This window comes from Neopsephotus bourkii, unplaced genomic scaffold, assembly GCF_033783945.1.
Source record: "Neopsephotus bourkii isolate Nb327-2 ecotype Australia unplaced genomic scaffold, CSIRO-AGI_Nbou_v1 NB_1433, whole genome shotgun sequence".
NCBI lineage: Eukaryota > Metazoa > Chordata > Aves > Psittaciformes > Psittacidae > Neopsephotus > Neopsephotus bourkii.
Genome location: NW_026901910.1, coordinates 5,302,338 through 5,327,564, shown reverse-complemented (window position 1 = coordinate 5,327,564; position 25,227 = coordinate 5,302,338). Strand labels below are relative to the sequence as shown.

General features: G+C 50.6%; 1 long non-coding RNA gene across 1 annotated transcript in view; it reads left to right on the top strand.

Annotated features, from left to right (window-relative positions):
* The first annotated feature begins 1,461 nt into the window (after window positions 1-1,461).
* LOC133220462 (uncharacterized) overlaps window positions 1,462-25,227 on the top strand; it is a 53,162-nt gene continuing 29,396 nt past the window's right edge. The window contains exon 1 of the long non-coding RNA XR_009727737.1: window positions 1,462-1,539. This is a non-coding gene — a long non-coding RNA (uncharacterized LOC133220462). The remainder of the gene's footprint in view (window positions 1,540-25,227) is intronic.

Sequence of the window (25,227 nt, the reverse complement as noted above, 5' to 3'; positions counted from 1 at the left end):
CCCTCTTGTGCTGCTGCCCCAGAGCTGGACCAGGTCTGCAGGGGGGGTCTCACAGAGCACAGCAGAGGGGTAGAATCCCCCCCTGGACCTGCTGCTCACGCTCTAGGGCTGCAGTTACACTTCCCTTCTGTATGTGCCAACACATCCACCACATCCCACACTGATTTCAACCCAAAGCCCTTCCAGCCCCAGCAGTGGGCTATGAACAGAGCCTGCATGTACACCCACCCGCACACGTACGTGCACACACACACACAGAGCACACACGTGCACACCCTTGTGTGCAAACTGCGGTCTCCCCTTTGTGTTTGCCTTGGCTGCACAGCCTGCTCTCCCCAGGCTCGGCCAGGAGATATCCAGCCTAAGATAAACAGCACACAGCTGCTGGGAGCCAGAGAGATCCTGTGATTAACAGCTGTGTGGGGCTCCACAACAGCCCCCCGACCTCCAGCAGCCCTCCAGAGCAGGCTGCTTCATGGCAGAGCTCTGTGTGGACCAGAGCCATCGCAGGGGATGGGCTGCAATAGGCACAGGTGGGAAACCTGGTAAGGAGAAGCTTTGCCCCCATCCCTTTTCCTATGCCAGGCTCTTCAGTGCCTATTGCTTATCACAAGGTTTCCCAGATCCATGAAGGAGCAGTAACAATCCTAAGAGTGAAGCTTGTTCCCAAGGCATTTATGGTTTAGCATCACTTCAGAGGAAGGGCTTGCAAGTGGTTCACTTTGGGCTCTTTGCAAATGGGCTCTTCCCTTGTAGTGCAGGCACGCAGCAAGTGTCCTGGAAGAGGAGAAGCTGGAAAAGGACATAGAGCTGGGCTTTGGGATGAAACCAGGGCTGGTACATGGGGAAGGCAATAGCAAAGAGAAACATGGAGCTGCTGGGATAACTCCAGAGGAGGCCATGGAGATGTTACATATAGTCCCATGGCAGGGTTGGAACTGGGTGAGCTTTAAGGTCCCTTCCAACCCAAACCAGGCTGGGATGCTAACGTGTTGCATGGTGGTTTAGGTGCGACTCACATAGGATCTCTTGCACAGGGATCCTATGGGCTTTTCAGATACATTGGAAAACCCCAGCACTTCCCAAGCCCCGGTACCAGTCAGCCATAGAGGGTTTAAAGTGGATCCAGAGGCAGTTCCTCTGCCTGGTTGGGCAGCAAGGAAGAAGAGAGCTGACAAAGCAAACTGCCCCACCTGCAGAGGGGAAGGAGGAACCCGGTGGCTCCCATGAAGCTGTCCTGCAGGGGGTGAGGAGTTTATAAACCAGGCTCAGTGGAGACTGAGCTCTTTAGGGAAGGGATGGGAGAAGCAGCTCTCTTGGCATGTTTGAGATCCCCTTTGTGGTGGAAGCTTGCAGTGACCTTAGAGCTGAAAGACTTGAGGAGCAGCAAGGAGGCTGGGATTTCTCTGAAGACTCAAGCCTTTCCTTTCCCTCTGTTTCCAGGCCTTTCCTACACCGCTACATCCTCAGCTCCCATGTGGCAGCTTGATGCAGCAGAGAAAGCCCTGCTTGGATCTGCGTTGCTGCTTGTGTGCTAAGGTAGGATCTGGGTGAACTTTGGGGATGGTTGGAACCAACGGGAGTTCTCTTTTAATGCCTTATCAATTGTTAGTGTCTAAGGAAGCATGAGGTTGTGTTGCTGAATCTTATGAAGCTCCAGGCTAAAGCCTTTGCTGCTTTCACGTCCCTTTGAGCAGTTGGGTTCGTGTTTAATGTTGTTTTGGGGTGAAGGCTCCAGGTTCTCGTTGCTGTGGCTCTCCCCTTGCTGTGTTGGTGGGAGCTCTGAGGGATGCAGTCGTGCTGTGGCTGCCATGGGGTGTGTGTGTGTCGGTTGGGGGAAGCTGGAGCCTGTGCTGAGCTGTGTTTTGGGCTCTGTAGCACTGAGGGGGTGTGCTTCCTTTAGCCCTCCTTTCCCTCCGAGTACAGCGAGTGCCTTGAGTGGAGATTGTGCAACAAAGGCCAGGGCTTCTTCCCAAGCAGCTTGGCTGTGAATGCCCAGCCTTCCTTCAGGTCCAGCTCTGGTATTTATCAATCCAGGCACTCCAGAGCCTGGGAACAGCCCCAGCTGGCCTTCCCTGCAGCATAGAGCACCCACTTCCTCCTGCCTTACCTCATCCTGCACTTACATCCCCCAGGGCAGCAGCCTGGACATCTGTCCTGTGGACATCTGTCCTCTGCATGCAGCAAAGCCTCCGAGGATAAAGGAATGGAGGAGGAAGGAGCCAGTTGCCCAGGAGTGGTGTTGAGGCAGATACAGGCTTGTGTTGTCCACCTGGAGACAGCAGGGGTTTGGGAAGCAGAGCTGGGGCTGAAGGGAAGGTAGGGAGCTGTCAGGATGCTTCTGCTGGGGAAAAGGAGTCACAGAGCTTGTAGTGGCTCCTGTTCTCAGCAGCACTGATGAAGCCAGAGCCTTTGCTGTAGGTGAGAGACTTCTCCAAAGGGAGAGACCAGCTTTCTGGAAGGCAGAGGACAGGAAGGGAGGAGTTCATCTGGACCAGGCTCTGGTAAGTGACTAGTCAGCTGTTTCTGAACGTGCTGAGAGGATGTGGGAGATGATGCATGTGCAACGATAGCTCCTCCTGAGAAGCCAAGAGCCTCTTCTACACCAGAGGTGCAATCCCCTTCCTCTCCCAGTGCTTAACTGAAAGCCAGGCAGGGCAGGGTGTTGGGGATGGCCACACACCAGGGTGAAGATGCTGCCCTAAAGAGTGGAGATGGGGAGGGTTCAGCACTGGAGAAACACTCTGCATAGCATCACTGCTGTGCACTGGGGAGATGATGGTGGGAATGGCTGAGGAGGCATTTGATGGCAGGCAGAGCTTGGGACTCTGCTATGGGGCTTTGAGTCTTGCAACCTGATTGCCAGGGAGCATAACCTCTGGCCTTGCTTCTGCAAAGCTGCATGGAGCTGAGAGGATGGGGCTCTGCTTTTCTACAGAGCAGGAAGGAGGTGGGGAGATGTTTCTTAAGCATCCTGATGCTCAGGATCTACCCTGATCTATGCATCCTATCTATGCATCCTGATGCTCAGGACCTACCCTGATCTATGCATCCGATCTATGCATCCTGATGCTCAGGACCTACCCTGATCTATGCATCCGATCTATGCATCCTGATGCTCAGGATCTATCCTGATCTATGCATCCTGATGCTCAGGATCTATCCTGATCTATGCATCCTATCTATGCATCCTGATGCTCAGGATCTATCCTGATCTATGCATCCTATCTATGCATCCTGATGCTCAGGATCTATCCTGATCTATGCATCCTATCTATGCATCCTGATACTCAGGATCTACCCTGATCTATGCATCCTGATGCTCAGGATCTATCCTGATCTATGCATCCTATCTATGCATCCTGGTGCTCAGGATCTATCCTGATCTATGCATCCTATCTATGCATCCTGATGCTCAGGATCTATCCTGATCTATGCATCCTATCTATGCATCCTGATGCTCAGGATCTACCCTGATCTATGCATCCTATCTATGCATCCTGATGCTCAGGATCTACCCTGATCTATGCATCCTATCTATGCATCCTGATGCTCAGGATCTATCCTGATCTATGCATCCTGTCTATGCATCCTGATACTCAGGATCTACCCTGATCTATGCATCCTATCTCTGCATCCTGATGCTCAGGATCTATCCTGATCTATGCATCCTAACTATGCATCCCGATGCTCAGGATCTACCCTGATCTATGCATCCTATCTATGCATCCTGATGCTCAGGATCTAGCCTGATCTATGCATCCTATCTATGCATCCTGATACTCAGGATCTATCCTGATCTATGCATCCTATCTATGCATCCTGATGCTCAGGATCTACCCTGATCTATGCATCCTATCTATGCATCCTGATACTCAGGATCTATCCTGATCTATGCATCCTATCTATGCATCCTGATGCTCAGGATCTACCCTGACCTATGCATCCTATCTATGCATCCTGATACTCAGGATCTATTCTGATCTATGCATCCTATCTATGCATCCTGATGCTCAGGATCTAACCCTGTCCATCAGGTTGGGACGGGGCTTGGATGCCACAAATGCCGGTGATGGGCCCAGATAGACCCTGAGCATCAGGATGCATCTCTGCCTCCCCATCTTGGTGAGGGATATTTGTGTTGTTCCTGGGCCCTGTTCCTCTCCATCCTCTCCCTGTCCTTCTGCTGCTGGTTAGTGTCAGCTGAGGACGTTTGGTAGCTCACTGTGGGGTGACAGCATGCTTCCCATAAACACAGGGGCATGGTTGCCTGCTTCAATGTGCTCTAATTTAACCAACATGGGCATTTTGCAGGTCTTAGGAGCAGAGCCTGTATAGAAACACACATGAAACCTCTTGTAGCAGCAGGCCGTGAGAGCTTCAGCCTGGTGGAGAGGGGGATTTCACACTGGAGTCCACTGGCACAGGCCCAAGGCCACTTGTATTGACCTGAGCTGCACTGAAAGCAAGCACTTAGGTGTGAAATAAATCCCCTGCTGCTCCCTGGGCTCTTTAGTCCCACCCAGTATATTTTTGCAGCGCTTCTAATGAGCTGTCATTGAGCCAGGGCTCGCTTTGGAGCATGAAGGATGCTGGTAACAATGAGACCACGATGTGCAAGCAGAGGAGAAGGAGCAGAGGGCTTTGTGCTGGTTGGTTTTCTCTCTCCCTGCTCGGTCTGTGGCTGCTGGAGCCCTGCAGTGATGTCTAACATCTGGCCCAGCATCAACCCCATCCTATTGCTCTGTGCTGCGGGGAGCTGGGGGGACTTGGCAGCCCAGCAGCTGTGCTGGAGCCATGGATGAGCTCAGAGGGGGAAGGATTGAGGCTTGGATGGGAGAAACTCCATTTGTGGTGGCTTTTGACTTCCAAGGGAGAGGCTGAGAGTGCTGAGAGGATCCAGGCACGGCCTCAGCAGGTGTTGTGTGTGCTGCACCCTCCACATCTCCCCTCTGCAGCACTTGGGGGGCTGCAGCAAGCACCTCACATCAGCCTCTGTGTGTGCCCCATGGCTCATACCTGCCCTGGGGCTCACATGCACCTCTGCCTATGCACTCCAGGGCTGATATGCAACAGGTTTTGGCTCTTCCCACTCTCCTGCCCCACACAGGGTTGTTTGTGAGCTGTATTTCAGACCTGCTGACAGCTTGCTTTATGTTTTATGCTGCAGGACCTAAAGGAGAGCTGCATTTCTTGTCACCAACATCCCCAGTGCCTCTTGCAGCATCCTTCCTGCCCAGCGCAGCGCTGTCCCGTCATACCAGCACAGATCTAATATCTCAAGCTGGTGTGACGTGATGAGGCTGTTTAGGTACCACGCACAAGGCAGGGGTGAGTTTTCAGCCTGTATGCATGTCCTCATAGATAGATCTGATAGATCTTGTGCTAGATGCTACATCAAGCTTAAGTGGCGTGCAGGGTGTGTGTTTAAACAGCTTCATTAAGCTGTATAGACCCAGGTAAGTTCTAGCACAGTGTAAGGTGTGATTCCTGTCTTGAAGAGCATAAAGAGCTCACCAAACATAGTGATACCCCTTGGTAAAGCTGAGGGTAGGGGAGGTTCCACGTTCACCACAGTCACCTTGGGATTCTTTGGGCATGTTGCTCATGTGTGGCAAGGATGCTCTCCAGGACACTGCATGCTTATGGTAGGGAAGGCTGAAACCCAGGCTCCTGGGATACTCTGCATGCTGTGAGCATTCATCCTGGGGAAGGTGAGGGGTTACACTGCTTCCCTCTGGATGTGGCAGTGTGTCTTCACTAGAGCTCTGCTCTTCCCTTTCCTTAGCAAGCCTTGACTTCCAGTGTGCTGCAGAGGTGCAAGGCTGGGTGCTCTACCTTCATCTTAGCCACTGGCATCTGGAAAGCAGATGTGACTCCTGACCTGCCTCTTGATGCTCGTCCCATGGTGATGCTGCTCTCCTTTGCTTCATCCCCCAAAATGATGCAAAGGGATGAAGTTCTCTTGCACCTTTGGGTGCTGATTCGTGCTGTTTGCTGCTGTGGGTGCTCAACCCCTTCTCCACTCCTGTGCTAAGGCATATCTGCCCTCATGTGCCCTCAGGAGAGGTGTTTGTGCTGCACTGCTTTGCTTTTGGAAGGGATAGACTGAAGAAGCCAAGCCTAACGCTTCCTTAAGTGGTGGTAAAGTGGTGGTTGGGTTTGGGCTTCTCAGGGCTTGTTTTCCTGAGGGACCACAAGAGGATGAAAGCAAACCACAGAGTGGGGCCGTGGCAGCATTCAGGGAGCGTGCAGCTTGGGACAACCAACCTTTTGTAAGGGTTTGTTTAACCTTGGTGGTTATTGCAGATCCCAGCTCCACATTTGTGGCTTTCCAGGCATCTGCCTGCAAGGAACAGGCCAGGACGCAGCTCCAGTGGTGGAAAACCAATATGTGGGAATAACACATCTGGGTTTATTCAGATGCAAGTGCCCTGATGCTCTTTGGACCAGGCAGTTAGAGCAAGAAGCCTTTTGCTATGTACCTGGAACAGCTTGGTTTAGGGGTGGGAGAGGGATGTGGACTGGGGGAAGGTGGTCCTGGCTCTTCAGCATCCTGTGGCCTTGCAGTAGTGAGCTCCAGGCTTCCATGAAGACAGCTGAGTGCCAAAGGGGCTGTTGGATGAGCTCACTGTCTACTACAAGAGGGCCAACCTGTGTCCTCCTGGTTGTGCCTGCACACACCATAGATGCCTTCAGCTGCCTGGCACGCAGCTCTTTGTGCCGAGGGTAAGTTGAAATTGGAGTTCTAACAGTGTGCCATTGAACTTTGAATGAGGCTTTGGCTCTCTCACAACTTTCCCCTGTAATTGAAGAGGGAGCTGAGGCCTCTGGTTCTTTTTCTACCGACAAACCCTGCTTTGAGGTGTCCAAAGAGCACTAAAAGCTCAACTGCTTGCAGGTTGTTTCCTTTGAGCTCTTGATTGCATGCATCCCCTGTAGGGGCCAGGATGGATGATGGTCCATCCTGTTGGAGCCCTCTCACATCTGTGAGCTATTTCTTTGGGGTCTAATCAGTTAATGTTTTGGTGAAGTGCTTTGAAGACGTACAGCATCCTCAAATGATGAGTGTTGTTTCGTTCTTATTCCTATTTAACATCCCTCCATAGCTGAACTACTGTCAGACATCCTCACTTAAGAACGTATTTGGTGTCTGGATCTCTTCTGCAAAGGCAGGTTTTTGGCAAGGGGGATGGTGGGGTGATATAATGGAGGCTGCAGTTATATAGTACCTGTCAGCTGAGGCTCTCAACATTGCTTTACAGGCACTAGTTAATTCTCACCACTTGGTAGGGCAAACTGGTTATCCATCATCTGGGATTCTGTGATCTCTGTGCAGATGGGGGAAGATGTGAGACCTTCTTGGGGTCAGACAGGAGGGGATTAGACCCAGATCCTCCAGATCCTGCTCTCCCCGTTGCAGTGCCCTTGGTGAGTATGCCATTGCCTTCATCAGAACCCATCCTGCTCCTTAGGGACCTGGCAAATGCCATCTTGGGTGCACTTAGAGGTGCTATTAGGAGCTGGAGCAGGCAGTCCATCATGGTTTAGACATGAGCATCAAGCCTAGAAGACTTGGGAAGCAATTTCTTCCCCTCAACCCACCCCAGGGACAACGCAGAGCATGAAAACCCTCAAACTCACATGAACTGGTGCTGCTTTCCTGACAGCTAAAGAACAGCTCTTCCTACAGGACCTCTGGGTGTTCCTTGCTGCCAAGAACCATGTGAACAGGGGCCATTAGTGCCTTATCTCCCTGCAAACACAAGTGAGAGCTGACATCTCGCCGTGAGACCCCATCACTCACTGTGCTGTGGTGGAGAACATCTGGCTGGAGCTCCAGCTGTTCGCACCCTACGTGCGGGAACCTCCCTCCCATAGCCGCATGCTGGGACATGGGATTTACAGCTCTCTCCTAAGGGCTGATGGACAGCCTAAGCAATGGGAGCAGGGGAAATGCCTCCTGCTTACTCAGAGCTCTTTGCAGGAGCTTTATCAAAGCACTGCCTGATAAGCAGGCATCGCAAACAGCATCCGTGGGGCTGGGAGTTGGGCTGCACATCCTGAGGGCTGTGTTAACCACTGGCAGTGGATTTATCTTCCTAACATGAAGAGAACAGTGTTATCTGCATCTTAAAGGTAGGGAATAAAGAGAGTGTTAGCTGCCCTGAAGCCTCCTTCAGCCCTCTGTCTCCTCTTGGTGCTTTATTGGTGTCTGGCTTGCTGTTTAACATCCATTGCTCCCCATCTCACTACGTGCAGGGATTTGGAAGGGATTTAAGCTGGCTAAATATGGTCCTTAAGGACTGCCCTAAAGTGCAGCCCTGGGAAGGGACGCAAACCAAAGGCTTCAGACCTCAGCCCCTATCGAACTGCATTCCAAAGCCTCACAGGGTCCAATGGCCAGGTTTGGCAGCTGAGGGTTTTGAGGTTCAGATGTCTTCTGAAGGCAGCGCTGTGCAGCAGCATCTCTTATGGGCAGCTTCGTAAGCGAAAGCATCCTAGAGTCAGCGTGGAACTTAAAGGCTGGGTCCTGCCTGCTTAGCTTGAAGCCAGTCAAGCCCATCTCGAAGCCTCTCTACATTCTGAACTGTTCTTTCCTTGCTTGTTCAGCTCCTGGGAGGAAAGCCAGCTCTGGGAATGAAGTAACGTTTGCAAATGGCTCTTCTCCCCACAAAATTCCCATTGTCATTCCAAGTGGTTTAAAAACCACTCAGGAATCGACTGTTACGAACTTGGCCTCTGGATCTGTCCCTCCCAGCTGTCCTCAAGTGAAAAAAGAGGGGGAGAAAAAGAGACACTGGCACTGCAAGGCTCTTTTATGACCCAGGTTTTATTGTGTGGGATTCAGCACATTGACAGGCTATAAAAGCTGATTGAAAGCAGACCCAGGTTGTCAATGGGCTGCCCAATGCCCCTGGCTGGGCTGCATCCTGGAGGAAGGAGCTGGGAGTTTGGGTTTTCCCTGCTTTTTTGGACTGAGTCATCCCCAAGGAGTGTTTCCTGGAGGGGGGGATGCCCACTGTGAGCCACCAGCATTTGGGCCTAAGCCCCTGCCTGAAGATACACATGCGAGTTGGTCTTTCTCGCTTCAACTACTACTGCTGTTAATGCAAGAGAAGCCTCAGTAGCTCCTCAGCATCCCATATGAAGTGTACAAGGAGCATCCAGATCTCCAAACCCACCAGCTGAAAACCAAGGTCTCGAATCACTTGTGTGCAGACAACACCTTCCCTTTGGCATTCTTCTGACCATGGAAAGGAGCTTTTCCTAGGAAGATGACTCTGTTTCAAGGGAAGGGTGATCTCAATCTTGGATCATCGTATGGTTTGGGTTGGAAAGGACCTTAAGGTGATCCAGTTCCAACTCCTTGCCATGGGCAGGGCCACCTCACACTAGACCATGCCACCCAAACTAGACCATATCACCCAATTCCTCCTTGCTTCACTGTAGCATTGAGTTCAACTCTGGATGAGCGGAAGGCTTAGGAGATGCCACCAAAGATGGTGTTAACTCATCCTTCTGGGCCTTCACACTTCATTCCAGCACCATACTGATGTTCCTTATGAGGACCAGCAAGGCCAAACTCCTTCCTCATGAGGAAGGCAGCTCCATGGGGAATTACTGCAGCAAAGCTTGTGAGGAATGGAGTGCAGGTCCACCAAGTGAGGAGCTGGGTGCCAGATCATTCCCAGGTCGGTGAACTGGAATAACCATATCCCTTGGAGCCAGGTCAGATCCTCCCATTAGCAAAGGGCTGCAGCCCCCTCACCTTGTTGGCCTGTGTGAGTGTGGATGTGCTGTTGGGAATGGTCAGAGCCCTGCCTTTGTATCCACAACAGCGCGGGATCAAGGCTGCCGCGTGTCATTCCATCCCTCTGGCACGGGAGAAGCTGAGGCCTTGGAGCGAGGAACCTGGGTTTTAATAAAGGGAAAAGCTTTGCACTTCTCTGTTGCATCTGTCAGCACTTGGCTGAGCCCTGGAGCAGCTCAGCAAATGAGTACAGATGGTTTTGTGAGAGCTCGAGGGCTCGGTGATTTAATCCTGCCTGATATTGGATAGGGGACGCCCAGGGAATACGTGCTGGAAACCAGGAAGTAATCTGACATGAAATCCAAATAGAAACATGTTCCGAAAGGGTTAGGTAATTCCTTGCAATTTCCCCTCGTAGAGTTGGAAATGAGGTCTCTGCTTCTCCTCTGCTTCCTGCACTTGTTACAGGAGCAAAGGGGTGTTCCTCTGGAGCTGCATTCAGAAAGCCATGGGGTAAAACGGGGGGTTTTCCATGGGTTTGGGGTGGGTTTTGTGGGGTTGAGCTCAGCTGAGGAGCACACATTGAAAACACAAGAAGCAAACTAGGAGGTGAAGGAGGAAAGGAGCTTGAACCACCTTCAGGAAGCATTTTGGCATTGGGGCACACCATTTCTTATGCCCTTCTTCGTTATTCCAACCCATAGGATCAGTGGGGTAAATACATGGAGCTGGAGTTCTAACCAAGGGGATGAACTGGATAAAACCTGAGCCCAAAAGCAGCTTTGATTCATGGCTCAGGTATGTGTTGTAATGCTCTGACATAGCTTAGCAGAGCCACATCAGAGGAAGAGATGCATCTTCAGGAGGAGCAGCACAGTGGAGGGACATCACTTCCCATAGGATCAAACTGGGTTGAGTTGAAGGGACCTTAAAGCTCATCCAGTTCCAACCAGGAGCAGGGACACCTTCCACTAGAGCAGGTTGCTCCAATCCCCCCTCCAACCTGGTCTTGTCTGTTGAAATGCTGGTTTCCTGCAGGATTTGGCAGGTTCCTTGGTTCCTGGTGGCCTGAAGGGCACAGTTCTGTTGGCATTTTGCATCCTTGCATGAAACCAAAGGTAGAAAGGCAGATGAAGTCACTGTGCACAAGTATTGAGGCAACTTCTCCAAGTAGACGTATCATGACCATAAGCACCATCTGCAGGTCCGGGTGGCTCTAACTTGACATTTAGGACCTCCTGATGTGTCACAACGGTGTGAGTCTTTGCCCCATCTCCTGCATTGCTCAACGGCTTCACCGCTGCTGGGTTGGGTTTACCGATACCTCAGCAACTCACAGCAAGAGAATCCATTCCCACCCTCCAGAAACCACAAGATATGGAAAAGGAACGTTACTCTTGACTCCCAAAAAACAACAGGAACTGAGATGAAATCATGTGGGCTCAGCAACGGCCATCAAGGGGATTCAGGGATTGCTTAGAGCCCCTCCGGAGATGCCCAACGTGTTTGGTAGGAAGGGGATGGTACCCCATGTGCTGTGTGCATTTAGGGTGCAACATGGCTTTTCACCCCAACCTGCCCCTGCTCCACCTGGAGCTGGCAGGGATTCCACACAGCAATGCATCAAGAGGGAGATGACAGGGTTGTGGCTGTGTTTGGCTCCTGGGGTGGAAAAGTGGCTCTTTGCTAAAGGTCACACCATAGCTCACCTCCCAGGCTGGGCGAGGGAGGAGGGCAGAGATGTTGCTGGAGATGGAGCTCATCCTTTGTGTAACATCAGACCCAAAAGCATGAGGCAGTTTGGCTCTTCATCCCCCCATTGCTTCATAGCAGAGCATGACACAAACAGCAGCTTTTTCCCCCCACATTTCTTGGGCAAGGACTCAAAACCTGCCTGATGTGGAATGAATTTACTAGTCCCTTACCAGCAGGACGCTGCTCTGTGCTGGCTCTCACTGCCATGTCTGAGCATCAGAGGCACATCCTCTGCTGCGTACCTGGAAGCATCGCTGCTCTTGACACTTGGCCTTCAGTTTTATGGGGTTGGGTTCAACTAAATGAAGCTGTTACCAATGTCCTGTTGCTGCTGCACTGAAGACAAAAGGGATTAGAAGCCAATGGGCTTCTCCAAGGTGGAGGTGTTGAGCCAAGGAAATCCAGGGCTGGCAGTGATGATGTTGTGCGCTTCGCACTGGGGAAATTCCTCTGATGGCTGCTGCTTTCCCAATGCAATTGTGCCTTTGCACAGCCATCTGAGGAGCTCCCATCCTTCTCCAGGGTTTCCTGGCTCACGCAGGGATGCTGTAACTGTTTGGGTAGCCCTTGTACAGGGAGTGGAAGGCTGAGGTTTTGTAAGGCCTCAGCTGGCTTCAACTTGTGTAAACTCTGTTCTCCTTTTACATGCAGCCTCAGGAACACATTCAGCTCCCCCCGAATTCCCCAACTTAGTGACCAATCTGCTTCCTATAAACCCGAGCTGCTGGCATTTGCTGTTACCCTCCTTTAATGCTTTCTTAATGAAGTTCTTTTACAGCTGTTGCATTATTCCACCTGGGATAGAGTCAGGGTCACAGGTGGAGAATGATGTGGGTCATCCTGTTTCTATCCTCTTCAAACTCTGGCACAACGTGAGCTTTCTTGCCGTGTTCCAAAGCCCTATTGCAAGCCCACATTAATGATTCAGAGCACTCTTTGGCCAGGTCCCTTTTAAATCTCACATACAAGTTCTCTGGGCTTTGCTGCTTTCAAAAGACCTCATTTACTGGCTGTGGCTTAACATCCTCCTTAGTTCCTGTTGGATTAGGAGCTATTTCATCATGGCATGATACAAATAAAGCCCACGGCTTCCTCTCAAACATAGAGTTGTTGTTTGCAGGGTTACAATGCCTGGGTGCTGTGGATATATCCCTTTATTTGCTTGGTTAATTGTGGTACTTATGGCATCGAGCCAGTCCTGTTGTTAAGGGGAGGGTGTTCCTTTACTGTTACTTGAGGGGTCTGTCCCAAAGAGATGTAATGAGATCCAAGGAGATGGAATGATGTGGAAATTACAATCCCAGACTGGTTTGGGTTAGAAGGGACCCTAAAGCTCATCCAGTTCCAACCCCTGCCACTGGAGCAGCTTGCTCCTAGCCCCTGTGTCCAACCTGACCTTAAACACTGCTAGGGATGGGGCAGTGAAGAGTATGGCTTAGTGGGAGGATGGAGAATGCCTTCATCTCCAGGCTCAGACAACCTCTTTATGCTGGTAGAGTTTAACCCAGAGTGAGTCCCATGGATGCTGCCCTTGGAGAGAAGCTGCTAGCACAGGAAGCAGACAAAGGAGCAGTGATTTAGGGGGAAGCAGCAGCAAAACAGAGGCAGAATGGAAATCACCCTTTAATTACTGCCACATGGCTGTGCAGAGCTTGGCTCGCCAGTGGAGGGACTGGCATTGTGCATCCCAGTGAGCTTGTGTTCTGGGAAAACTCATGGAAGTGGGATGCGGAAAATCATGGGCCACAGACAGGGAGTGGGAGCAAGTGGGCAAAGTGGTGCAGTGTGGGTGTTGAGGTCTCTAGTCATGGAAAACTCAGTGAGTCCTGCATGAAATAGGAAGGAGGATGTTAACTGGTGTCTGGCTTGGCCAGACTGGTGAGCAAGGGGGGGAGTGCTCTGTACGTGGTGGTTTAGAGACGAGCATCGTGTTGGCACAGTGTCATAGGGAAACATCTGCTGCATCGCTTCTGCTGCTGCTTGTGCTTTATCACAGGAGGTGTCTGAACCTTGTAAAAGAGAGAGCACTGCACTGGATGTGGGAGAGCTGCTTCTGGCACTCCATAGGTGAAAAGCAACTGCTTGCAGAACGGGAGCTCAGTGTCAATAGGAAGCAGCTTCCAGCTTCCTATAAGGATGCTTTTCTCTCTGTTTGAGACAGCTTAACAGTAGCCTGGGTGTAAATGGTGTGTTCTGGACACCTATGTGGAGATGAAAAGCTTTGTAGTGCAGCAGATAAGCTGTTTGGGAATAAAAGCTTCCCTGCATGCTTCTGATGGCTTTTCCGGTTAATGGTTTCAGATGGGATCATCTCCTAATGGAGTATGTGCTGTCCCAGGGTTTAACCTGTTATAATAGATCCAGAGATAGAAATCTGGGGCAAGTTCACCATAAATAGAGCCCCGTTCACACCAACCTGCTCCCTGAGCATCTTGCCCATAACCATGTGTTGCTTGTGATGACTCCAAAAGGGGGTTGATGGATGTTTGAATTATGTGGGGGTTTGCTTGGTATTTACCCAAGTACTTGCTGTGCTATAGGAGAGAATAAGGAAATCCAAGGAGTAATGGCTCTTACTGGGGATTTACTCTGAACCAGGTAACTCAGTTGCCTTTCCTGCTGGGTAACCAGATCTAAGGACAGGGAAGAGCAAACTTGCAGGTCTTCAACTTGAAGGTGGTCGGTGCTGCATCGTGGGCCTTTCTCCAGCTTGGGAATCACAGCCTGGGTGATTGTAGATGGAAGCAGGGGAAAGCAGACACAAAGCTGACAGTGTAGGCTGGGATGTAGGGGGTTATCTTGCTACATACACATCCACACTTAGGTGTTCAATCAGCCATATGTGCATCTTAAGCTCTACATAAGACTTAAGCACGCCCAGGGAGTGATGGAGAATGAGCCCGGTGGCACCTTCCCTCTGGAAACCTGCCTTCTGCTAAGCCTTACAGGAGAAAATGGTTCTGCTTCACAGCAGAGGTGGGAATTGGGCCTCTCCTGCCTCACTCTGCCAGCTTGGAGCCTGTGGCTGACCTCAAGCGAGGATGTGAGTTCCATCTGTGCCACCTCCTCACTATAACTCATGTGGGAAACTTGGCAATAGGGCCACGATGGGAATCCAAGCCCCAAACACTGGAATAGGTCAGTGTGTTGCAAAGGATTTGTTCATTCTGCTTAAGGAAAACACCTTTAAGATTTCCTGGAAGGTGCTGGGTTGTTTCAGTGTTGCTGGAATCACTTGAGTGTTCCCATAGGATTTGAATGATGTGTTACAGAACAATGTGCAGTGTCCAGTGTGCAGAAAGGAAGATGTTTGAGCTGGGAGTTGTTATAAACCAGGGCTCGATGTCAAATACTAATGAAACTGGAGGATTTGATGATAACATGAGTAGCAACAGGGCCCTTCCCTCTATGAGATGCCTTCAGTCTCCAAACCTGCATGGCCCTGCTAGTGGGGAAGGTGTAGGGAGAAGATGTGCTGAATCCCAGCACGTGGGAGTCAATGGGAACTGGGATGCTCAGCTCCTTCCCAGCACTGTGTGTGACTCCTGAGTCCCAGCAGCCAGTGCTAGTGCTGATCCTTTGCTCTGGGCTGTCTCTTCAGGCTCTGGGAGGGAACATCCTCTTTCTATTCTCATTATTACCCTCATAATGATGCTGTGGAGGGGGCCCAGTCCCAAACTTTGCCACATCTTCACATCTGTTGCTGCGCTGTAATGAAATGGCCCCATCTTCTAAGCAGAATCAATGGGAGCTGGCTGGGAATGACACCAGTGCCTCTGTCTCCCCAAAGGCTTCTGGCTGCAAACCCTATCTTTCCCTCCATCTTTTAGCCCAAAATGAGGTGTTCCCAAATGTCTGGGGGGAATATGAGTGCCTGGTGGTGTTGGGAAGCAGGATGTGAGTCGGAATGTTGCCCTGAAGATCAGGATCACTTAACATCACAGCATGGAAAGGAGACACAGCAATGCAAAGGTCAGCAAGGAGAGGTTGTGCTCTGCAGGTTACCAGCATCTCTGCTTTGGTATCAAAACTGTGAGCAAACAGCAAGCTAAACCACATCGTGCTGGTTTCCCAGGCCTGTGTTTGTGCAGGGGATTAAGCCTGGCTTAAGCTGTCAGGGTAAACCAGCATAGAGAGGGAATTGCTGATGTAATATTGGGTGTCAGCAGCAGGCTGGAAGCGGAGGAAAAACTGTGTTCTCTTCTATTCTGTGTTACTAAAAGCTATGCAGGTGGTGGAAGATGAAGCACCTCATGGTTTAGCATCACTTGGCACTGTTAAGGATTCCCTATGACACAGGGATCAGGATGAGACCAGTGTCAAGGAGGTCAAATAGAAGATGTGAATGGTAAGGGTGGGCTTGACAGTGTCAAAACATGGAATCCCAGCCTGGTTTGGGTTGGGAAGGACCTTAAGCTCATCCAGTTCCAACCCCCTGCCATGGGCAGGGACACCTCACATTAGATCATGTTGCCCATGGAACTTCAAACCCTTGGTTTTAACTGAATCCAGGCATAAAGATAAAGGGGTTTATTATTCATGGAAGAGTTAAATCTATTTGCCTTAAATGCACTTGTTGGGAACCAAACCAAAGCAATCTCAAGGAAAACTGCCTCTCAAAACCAGCCCTTCGACCTGGGAAATGCTTCTTGGAGGCTGGTATTGAAGCAGATGCCAAGTTTCTCTCAGTGTTGTCTGTCCAAGTGCCTTGTTTAGTTTCACAGCCCTTCCTGAACACTGGAGAGAAGAGGAGGAGGGAGATACTGCATCAACTTTGTCCCCAGCATCCAAATGCTGTAGTCCATAAAGTAGCTGATGTGCTACCTCTTATCCCAGGTAACTCTTCATATCCTGGTACTGAGACTCCTAATCATCACCAGCGTGCTGAATGGAGTTAGCAAAGCAGTTGCAAATGGTTCTTCTCGTTGCATTTTTGTGCTGAAAACCAATCTGTTAGTTGAAAGTGCTGAGAAAAGGGGGGAAATCAGTGTTTCTGGGGTGGGATGCACAGGTAGGACCCTGCTGGTGATGTCTCCTGCAGCCCTGTGTTAGCTGGAGGCAGGTCTTGGTTTGTACCATCAACTCAAGCCTGTGGATCCTTTGACTGTGGCCAAACCTAAGGGGAGAAGCTGTTGAGCACACAGGGCATCCCATGTGAAGGTGGTAAAACATGGTATTGAGTTGTGTATGACAGCTTTGTGTGCTCAAATCTGCTTTGCTTTACCATCAGAGACTTGTCTTGCCCTCTCCTATTTGCCAGCTGTTTCCCACCAAACCAGCCTCACTGGTGCAGCAAAAGGGATGCTGGTGCCTCTTGAAGAGCTGGGCCAAGGCTGTTCCATCACCAACCACCTGTATTCCACCAGTGAGGCTTTGCTGATGGCTGTTTGCTGCTTCTCCCTCCCCACCTCCTCCTCCCGACCATTGGCTGCAGTTTGCAGTTCCCCTTTTATTGCCTTTGGCTCCGTTGCAATGGGCGGTGCAGGATTTGTGTTCTTCACTTCATAATCTTCTTGGCGGCTGGTGGACATCATTTCTCATTGTATTGGTGGAGGATTAGCTGAGATGATGGGAGATATTTCCTGCCTTAGCCGGTGGGATGGGCTTTGCAGGGCTTGGGCCTTCCTTTCACATAGTGTAATGCTTTGTTTGGGAACGTGCACAGGCAGCGCGTCTATGGGAAGAAAGCACAGCCCCTGAAGCACCATCGCTTTGAGTTGTGGCAAGGAGCCATGGAGCAGGCGAAATTCCTGGTATTCCCAGGCTGGATACGCCACAGGGCTGGGAGCTGAGTCCCTGGGGTTTGCGCATCCCCTCTGCACTGCAACAAGGAGGCAAGAGGGACGTGGAGCTGGTGGAGCGAGGCCAGAGGAGGCCATGGAGATGCTGCGAGGGCTGGAGCAGCTCTGCTCTGGAGCCAGGCTGAGAGAGCTGGGCTGGGGCAGCCTGGAGAAGAGAAGGCTCCTGAAGGGGAGACCTCAGAGCAGCTCCAGTGCCTAAAGGGGCTGCAGGAAACCTGGAGAGGGGCTTGGGACAAGGGATGTAGGGACAGGGCAAGGGGAATGGCTTGAACCTGCCCGAGGGGAGACTGAGCTGAGCTCTTAGGCAGAAGCTCTTCCCTGTGAGGGTGCCCAGAGAAGCTGTGGCTGCCCCATCCCTGGCAGTGCTCAAGGCCAGGTTGGACGCAGGGGCTTGGAGCAAGCTGCTCTAGTGGAAGGTGTCCCTGCCCGTGGAACTGGATGAGCTTTAAGGTCCCTTCATCCCAAACCATTATGTGAAATAAGTTCCCTCTCTTTACCCCAAGCTTGTATTTAGTCATTGTGCCTCCCTTGGCAAGCATTACTCAACGCCGGTGCTGCTGGTGCATCTGCTTGATACCTGAGGTGGTTACAGGAGTGAGGGGATGCTGCAGGGCTGCTTTGAGAGTGTCTGCAGATGGTGACTGATGAAGGAGCAGAGAGGATCCAGTCGCGGGGACCAAAGTGTATCACAACAGGCACTCTATAGGGTGATGGGGAGCAAACTTTGCTGCAGAACATAAAGCAGTGCTTGGGAAAAGGGTAGAAGTCATTGGAGGAGGGTGGGTTTAGCTCTTGGTGACACTCTAAGGCTGCTTCAGTAACCTCAGCCCCTCTCAGCTTACTGTAGGTTGGCCCAGATGGTATCTCCAAGGGAAGAGATGTGTTCCCTCCTCAGCTCTAACCACAGAGCCTTGTGTTTGCTCTCATCCAGCTGTAAGGCTTCACTGAATTGAAACTCCCTGAGGCTCTTCCTTGTGCTGTGTGTTATCAGAACACAAGGTAGTCTCCCTGTCCCATGGAGTCTGGATTCCTGGATCCTGTATTCCTGTCTGCTGGCCCTTCCGTGGCTCTGGAAGGCGCTGGTGAGATCAGATGCCCAGTGGGGCTGATGTTACTGGAGAGAAGGGTTTAATGTTACTGGGGCTTGTAAGTGGAGACAATCTTAAGATGAAAAAAGACCTTTCCTGCTTCCAAAGTGATGTATTTTCTTGTAACAATAAGTGATAGATGCTGGGGGACGGATTAGCCATGACACGATCCTTCTGCAATGCTTTGGGAAGGCAAGAGCTACAGGCTTCTTTTATCTCCCTGCCAATTCCGAGCATGGGATATGGTACCAAGTGATGCAAACCCAGACAGTTCAAGAGGAGGAGAAGGAAGTTCCTGGAGGAAGCTGGGCTAAAAGTGCCCAGTGTTCCTTATTGCATGGAGCTGATCTAGTCCCTAGGTATACACTGTCTGTGATCCACAGCTCTAGCAAGCGGAGTGCTATGGGATTGGCATTCCAAGTAGTGCAGGATGGCAAGGATTTGACTTCAGCAACCCCTGCATTTCTCTTTGTGGCCAGGTTTGCTTCCTTCCACGTGGGTTTTTGCTTGCTTTTCCCAGTGAGGAAATGGAGAGGAACTTCCAAACAAGTTACTCAGGGAGACGTGATGAGTACTCAGTGGTGGGACTTGGATGGGGATCTCTTGTCAAACCCAGCTCCGTGCTGCTCGTTTGCAGTGATCAGAGGATGAAGAAGTGATTTCTTGGCCCAGGTTTGATAGACCACACTTGAAGTGGACATGAGCAGCAGAAACACACCTACAGGAGCTTTCTCATCTCTCTGAGAACGAGGAATAATTCATCTGTGAGAAATATGGCAAAGGGAATAGCTTGGAGAAGGGAACAGGAGCTCAACTGGGCTCTAAAAGCTCCTGCTGACGTTTCTAAGCTGTGCTGCTGTATCTCCCATTGACAGATGGCTTCAAAGCGCTGCTCACTGCTCACGCTGCTCCTAAACCCACCTCTATTAGGAGAGAAAGACACTCTTCCAAAGAAGCTTATTCTATTCCCAGCCTAACACTGCAAACTGAAGAGCTTTACAATAGAGCTGGCTGCAACTCCAGCATTTCCCCTGGAAGTGAGTTATGGGAAAATTCCCTTCTTTGACAGCTTTCCACCAAAACAAAAAGGGAATCCATTCGAATTTTCCCACAGGAAACTTGCACGTTGTGGCTGAGTGGGGTTTTTTTCCTCACTTTCTTGCTCTTTCTAACTTTTTCCAGCTCAAGCTTCATGTTTCGGAGCATTCCTTTTGTTCTGAGCTGGCAGAAGTTGGCCAAGGGCTTTTCCTCTCTGTTGGAACTCCCTGGACGTAGGCAGGAGCCCACCATTTGGAAGTGCATTTTGAAATGCACTGAAGTCTCTGTCTCATATTCTTCTTCTGAGATAACTGGTCCCTCAAAGGGGAAAGTGCCCTTGGTGGCTGTGTTGTGGGACCTGCAGGAGCATAAAGGCTCACTTGGATCTTTGTATTGCTCTTCATGCAGTGAATGTATTCAGGGGTTAGAGGGGATGAGCTGATATGTGGTCCTCATCTACAACGGGATCATGAGGTGCTCTACCAGTGATGTAAAAGTAACAGGACTACTATTAGTAGTAGTCATAGTGTTTGGCTTTTGCCATGTGGAGAAGTCATCTTAGCTTGAAACAACCATCTCCATGGTGGCATTGGGCTCTGTTACAGCAGAAACAAGGCACTGGAGAAGAGAAGGTCCTGCTGGGCAGATGGACCCCTCGGTGCTGATGCTGCCTGATGTGGGTGAGGAGGTTTAAAAGCAAACCAAGCTGCTTTTCTCCCACACTAGGCTCCAGCTTCAGACGTGCAGCGAGAGGAGTGATAAAGAACAAAGGTCCCACCAGAGAGACCATCTCCTCACTCCGTCTGGCAGACGGAGCCATGCAGCATCCCTCACATAGGGAATGTTAACAGGGGTGTAATTTATGTGGGGCTCGGACTATTATTATTGGAGCTGCCAAGAGCTCCTTGCCAGCTTTCTCTCTGCTGGTTATTCTTAATCCTTGCTTATTTGTGTGCTCTCTCCCAGCCTCCTCAAGCTTTTCTGACCATGCACTGCAAACACATGCCTCATAACTTCACTCACGTGAGTTGGCTTTGATGCTGACACCAAGTTAAGTATGTGCTTTAGTGTTTATAAGACGGGGTCCTGAGTTTCTTAACCCTTAGCAAAGAAGCTGAGTTCCTGCAATAAATCCCTGTCTGCTCCATCCTGGAGAGCAGCTTCGTGTTTCCCCCCACCTCTATTGAGAGACACGACAGATGTGTGATACTTGGCACCGTGGCCTTTTCCTTTTCTGCCCTTTGGTTTTGCTTAGGACTCGGTCTCTGGGTCTCCAGTATCATGTTTTCCCTCCTCTATGGCTCTGAATAATCAATTTGGAAAGCCAGGAAATAAATCAAAGCCTCAGATAGTAATGGAGAAAGAATGAAGGGGAAAGCAGACATATGGATTTCATCACCAATGCAGAATAACATGTCTAATCATAACAACAGAGTGTAAATGAGTCTATGTACTCACAGGAGGCTTGGCCAAAAGGATTGGGTTTGTACATGATTGGGGAAGTGAGTCTGTGGTGTCGGAGCTCCTTGGAACAACAGCATCCTGGCACTGCCTGACCTCCTTCCCAGCCCTGTTCTATGCAGCATGGTTCTGGTTGGGTGATGCTAAAGCTTTGCTGCGCCCTGGGCTGGGTCCAGCACTTGAAGGCACTTGTCTGAAGAAGACTTCCCAGCAGTGCTTGTGTGTGCTCAGCAGTGCTTTGTGGGGACATCAGTGGGGCTTGGAATTCACTGCCACTCCCCGAAACACAATCCATCGAGTGCAGGTTCTTCCCTGGCCAAGATAAATGCTGGAGAGGACACTGTCCAGTGGGGGAAAGCAACCCCAGCTTTGTGTGTTTGCTTTGAAACCATAGATCCCTGTGCTTGTTTCCACAAACACAGTGGGTGTTGGAGAAGGGGCTGCAGAGCCCCTGCCATGGGGATGCTTCCTTGACTTGCACGATGGGTGTTGGAAACAGCGGTTTTGGTTGCTTTCCCCTGGAACAGGGTTCTTGCTTATATATTCTTTTGCCTGTGTAATGGAAAGGCAAAGATAATGCTGGTGGACACCATGATGAAGCTGCTATTGCAGACTCTTAGGCTGAAGTCATAGAATCACAGATGGTTTGGGTTGGAAGGGACCTCAAAGCTCATCCAGTTCCATGGACAGGGAATCCTTCCACTGGAGCAGCTTGCTCCAAGCCCCTGTGTCCAACCTGGCCTTGAGCACTGCCAGGGATGGGGCAGCCACAGCTTCTCTGGGCACCCTGTGCCAGCGCCTCAGCACCCTCACAGGGAAGAGCTTCTGCCTAAGAGCTCAGCTCAGTCTCCCCTCGGGCAGGTTCAAGCCATTCCCCTTTTCCTGCCCCTACAGGCCCTTGTCCAAAGCCCCTCTCCAGGTTTCTTGTAGTGAAATCAGTGATGCTGTAGCTTTTGGATGGGTTTAGAGGTTGCCTTTACCCCACCCTTTCTCGGACATCATCTTCTCAACCTCTATCAATGGAGAAGTTGGCTTACTTTTTCCTCTTTCTCCAATAAAATGTATGAGCTGATGCCCTTTTACTGGCTGGGTGGTGGGTGTTGAAACCCAGATGGCTTGTTTTTACAGCTTAGGGGATAATACCACAAACCATGACACCATCGAGAGGTGGGGAGATAATAGAAGCCAAGGGTGAGTTGTTCTTCATGGTGTGCTCATCTGCAGCTGGAAAATGAAGGTCGTACACTGTGCTGGTTACTAGGGTCTTCAAGGGGGGGGGTTTGGTGATGTGTTTCTCAGTCCCTGCAAATCCCTGGGGGAAACTTGAGGGTTTTCTATGGAAAAATCTGAAGGGAGGAGTATTGAAGTCAGATATTCTGATTTCTGGTAACTTTATCAAAGCTCGTGTCAAATCCTTGTTAGAAAACATCATCCTGAGGTTTTGCTGCTGTGATGTGGATCTTGCCCCACTTCATCCCATAGGGTCATGACTTCTCCCCAGCTCCTTTCCCAACCCTTCGAGTGCACATCCAGCCCCTTTCACCAGCAATAAACCCCACACATTGCTCTGCTTTTGCAACCCCCCCCTAAAGAAACTCTTCCTGTCATTGCACTTCATTGTGAAACAGCTTTTCCTCAGCAGAACTCATGCCCTCTGTGCCAGTTCCGGCTGGGATAAGCTGGATGTGGATGCCAAAGCCTGAGCTTGGATGGGCTCTGGATACTGTCAACGCTTGGAGGTTGTGTGACCACCATCCATGGCCAGTGGAGGTGGGGAATGAAGGTAGGTAGGGTCAAAATGACCCTGTGATGGGGTGTATGTCAAGAGCTCCAAACTCTCTTGTGTCAGGTTCTGCAGGTCCAGAGGGTTTGTTGAAGCCAAACTTAGTTCTCAAGGCTTTCTCTGGGATGTAGCTCCTGGCACTGGAAGATGAAACCATTGCAGTGGAGCAAGCACTTTGGATGCATTTAATAGGTGATCTTTCACCCAGTGAAATTCACTCTCATCTGCTTTGAGTGCAACCCTGCAGCATGGACACTGTCAGCAAGCACTGAGACATCCGTGCAAGGTTGGCCCATACTCTTAATACTGCAACTGCTGCGCTCCAGCCCTTGGGTTTGTGTTATGCAGCGCTTCAGAAAGACCTGAATTAGCCAGGATTTGAGTGTCCATTTCCCTTGCAGATCCCTCAGCTCCATCAAAGGCAACGTGTCCCAGCACGTCTGCTCTCCACAGTGTGGATTCAGCTTGGAGTAAGGGTTTCAGTTGAGAAATCTGTGCTATGTCTTACTAGAGAGCCCTTTATTGAGGGGCTGGAGGCACAGATGGGGAATTCACTTGGGTTTCTGATACCATTAATCATTAATTCCTCAATGTGGGGAAGTCATAGAGCTTGCTCAATAGCATCACAGTGCAGGAAAACATGGATTTGTCAGGGCAGTTTGGATTGGGTTGACACCACTCAATACTTCTGGGTATTGAGCTCTGAACTCAAATTACAGTGGGCATCTCTCATTGTGGGCTTGTGCCTCAGTTTCCCCACTCAATAAATAGCAATAGGAGCTGCTTCCAAAGGTCTCATCTCAGTCTCCCCTATGGCAAGTTAAAGCCATTCCCCTTGTCCTGTCCTTCTCCAGCTTTCTTCCATGCTCCTGATCCTTTTGGAGCACCCCAGGGTCTCTGCTTCCCTCCCTGCAACCTGAAATCAGAGCCTTTGCTGGAGCAGGGGCTGGATGCTTCGTTACCATCACACTGCAGAGCCGTGATGACAACACAGGGACCCTCCTGGGCTGTTCCTGCCTTGCACTGGCACCGGGTTGGGCTGGAGGAGTAGAAACACGTGTGTGTGTGTGTGTGTGTTCCTGCTGAGCCAATATGACTCACCCCGAACACGCAGGGCAGATGGTTGTGCTGATGAGGTGTCACTTTTACAGTTGCTTGCTGAATACAGCCACATTGGAAGGCTGCTTTCCATGCCTGAGGAGCACTTGTGCTGGAATCAGGGAAAGACACTGAGGCCGGAGTGGTCCAGAGCAAAGCTTTTGCATCCCCGATGAATTGGGTGTCCATGGTTCATCCCAGTGTGGCTTTAAGGCTTTGGGCTGGGAGTCACTGGGATATAGATGATAGATCCTCAGGTATGTTGAAGATGATACCTCTGGTCCACTGTGATCTGTTTATATAGGCAGAATACTTAGAAGTTCTTTAACCTCCCAGAGCTTATGCACACACCTCACAGTGATGCAGATGGATTGGAGAGGTCAAACTACCCCAAACCCAACCCAAACCTTCAAATCAAATCAAGTAGAAACTCTTAAAGGAGTTCACAGCTCCAGTCCCCAGGGTGCTTTTGACCATCTTGCCAATGCAATATATGGTTTATGGTCCTTTTACAACGCGGGGAGTGTAATTGAGGTCTGTACATGTTTGCATTAGGAGCAGGGCTGCTGAATTAACCCTTCCAAGCTCTCTGCTACCTTTCCTCTTGGGCTCAATGGCATGTTTCCTATGGCTTTTCCATGTTTCCAAGGGTGATAACTCCTTCTCCATGGCCCATACTGGACCTTCTCAAAACCCCTGTGCCATGGTATGAGCATGGCTTTAAGGAGATGGTTTCGGAGCATGGTCCCAACTCCTTCCCCTCATGTTGACAGCTCCTGGTTTCTGCGTTGTCCGGGTTTAAGTCTTGTTTGCAAGGGAATAGGAGGGAGGTGATGCTCTAGAGCATCATAAGGGAGTTGATTCCAAAGTCTTTCTGCCTCCAGTGTAGCTTGGTATCTTCCACTCTATTGATCTACTTGGCAAACTCAAGCATTAATGGAGATGGGGTGAACTCTGCTCCATGGTGCATCTGAATATCCCCTCCAGCATGAAGACTGCACAGAAGTGGAGCTTTTCTCCTACCTAGCACAAGAATAATGCTGAAATGATGCTTTTTCACCCAAGCTTTGGTGATTACAGCCCCGTAGTTGCCTTTCCCAAGCCATTTCAGAGCTGGTTTGTGGGGATAATGATCACCACAACCCAACCTGTCACCTCCTTGTATATTCATCGAGGACTGTAGCGATGGGACAAGGGGTGATGGGTTCAAACTGAAACAGGGGAAGTTCAGGTTGGAGATAAGGAAGAAGCTCTCCCTTGTGAACTGGGACTGGCACAGGGTGCCCAGAGAAGCTGGGGATGCCCCATCCCTGGCAGTGCTCAAGGCCAGGTTGGACACAGGGGCTTGGAGCATCCTGCTCTAGTGGAAGGTGCCCCTGTCCCTTCCAACCCAAACCATTTAAGGAGTCTATGATTTAGCATCCAAACACCGAGGCCTCCAAACGTGCA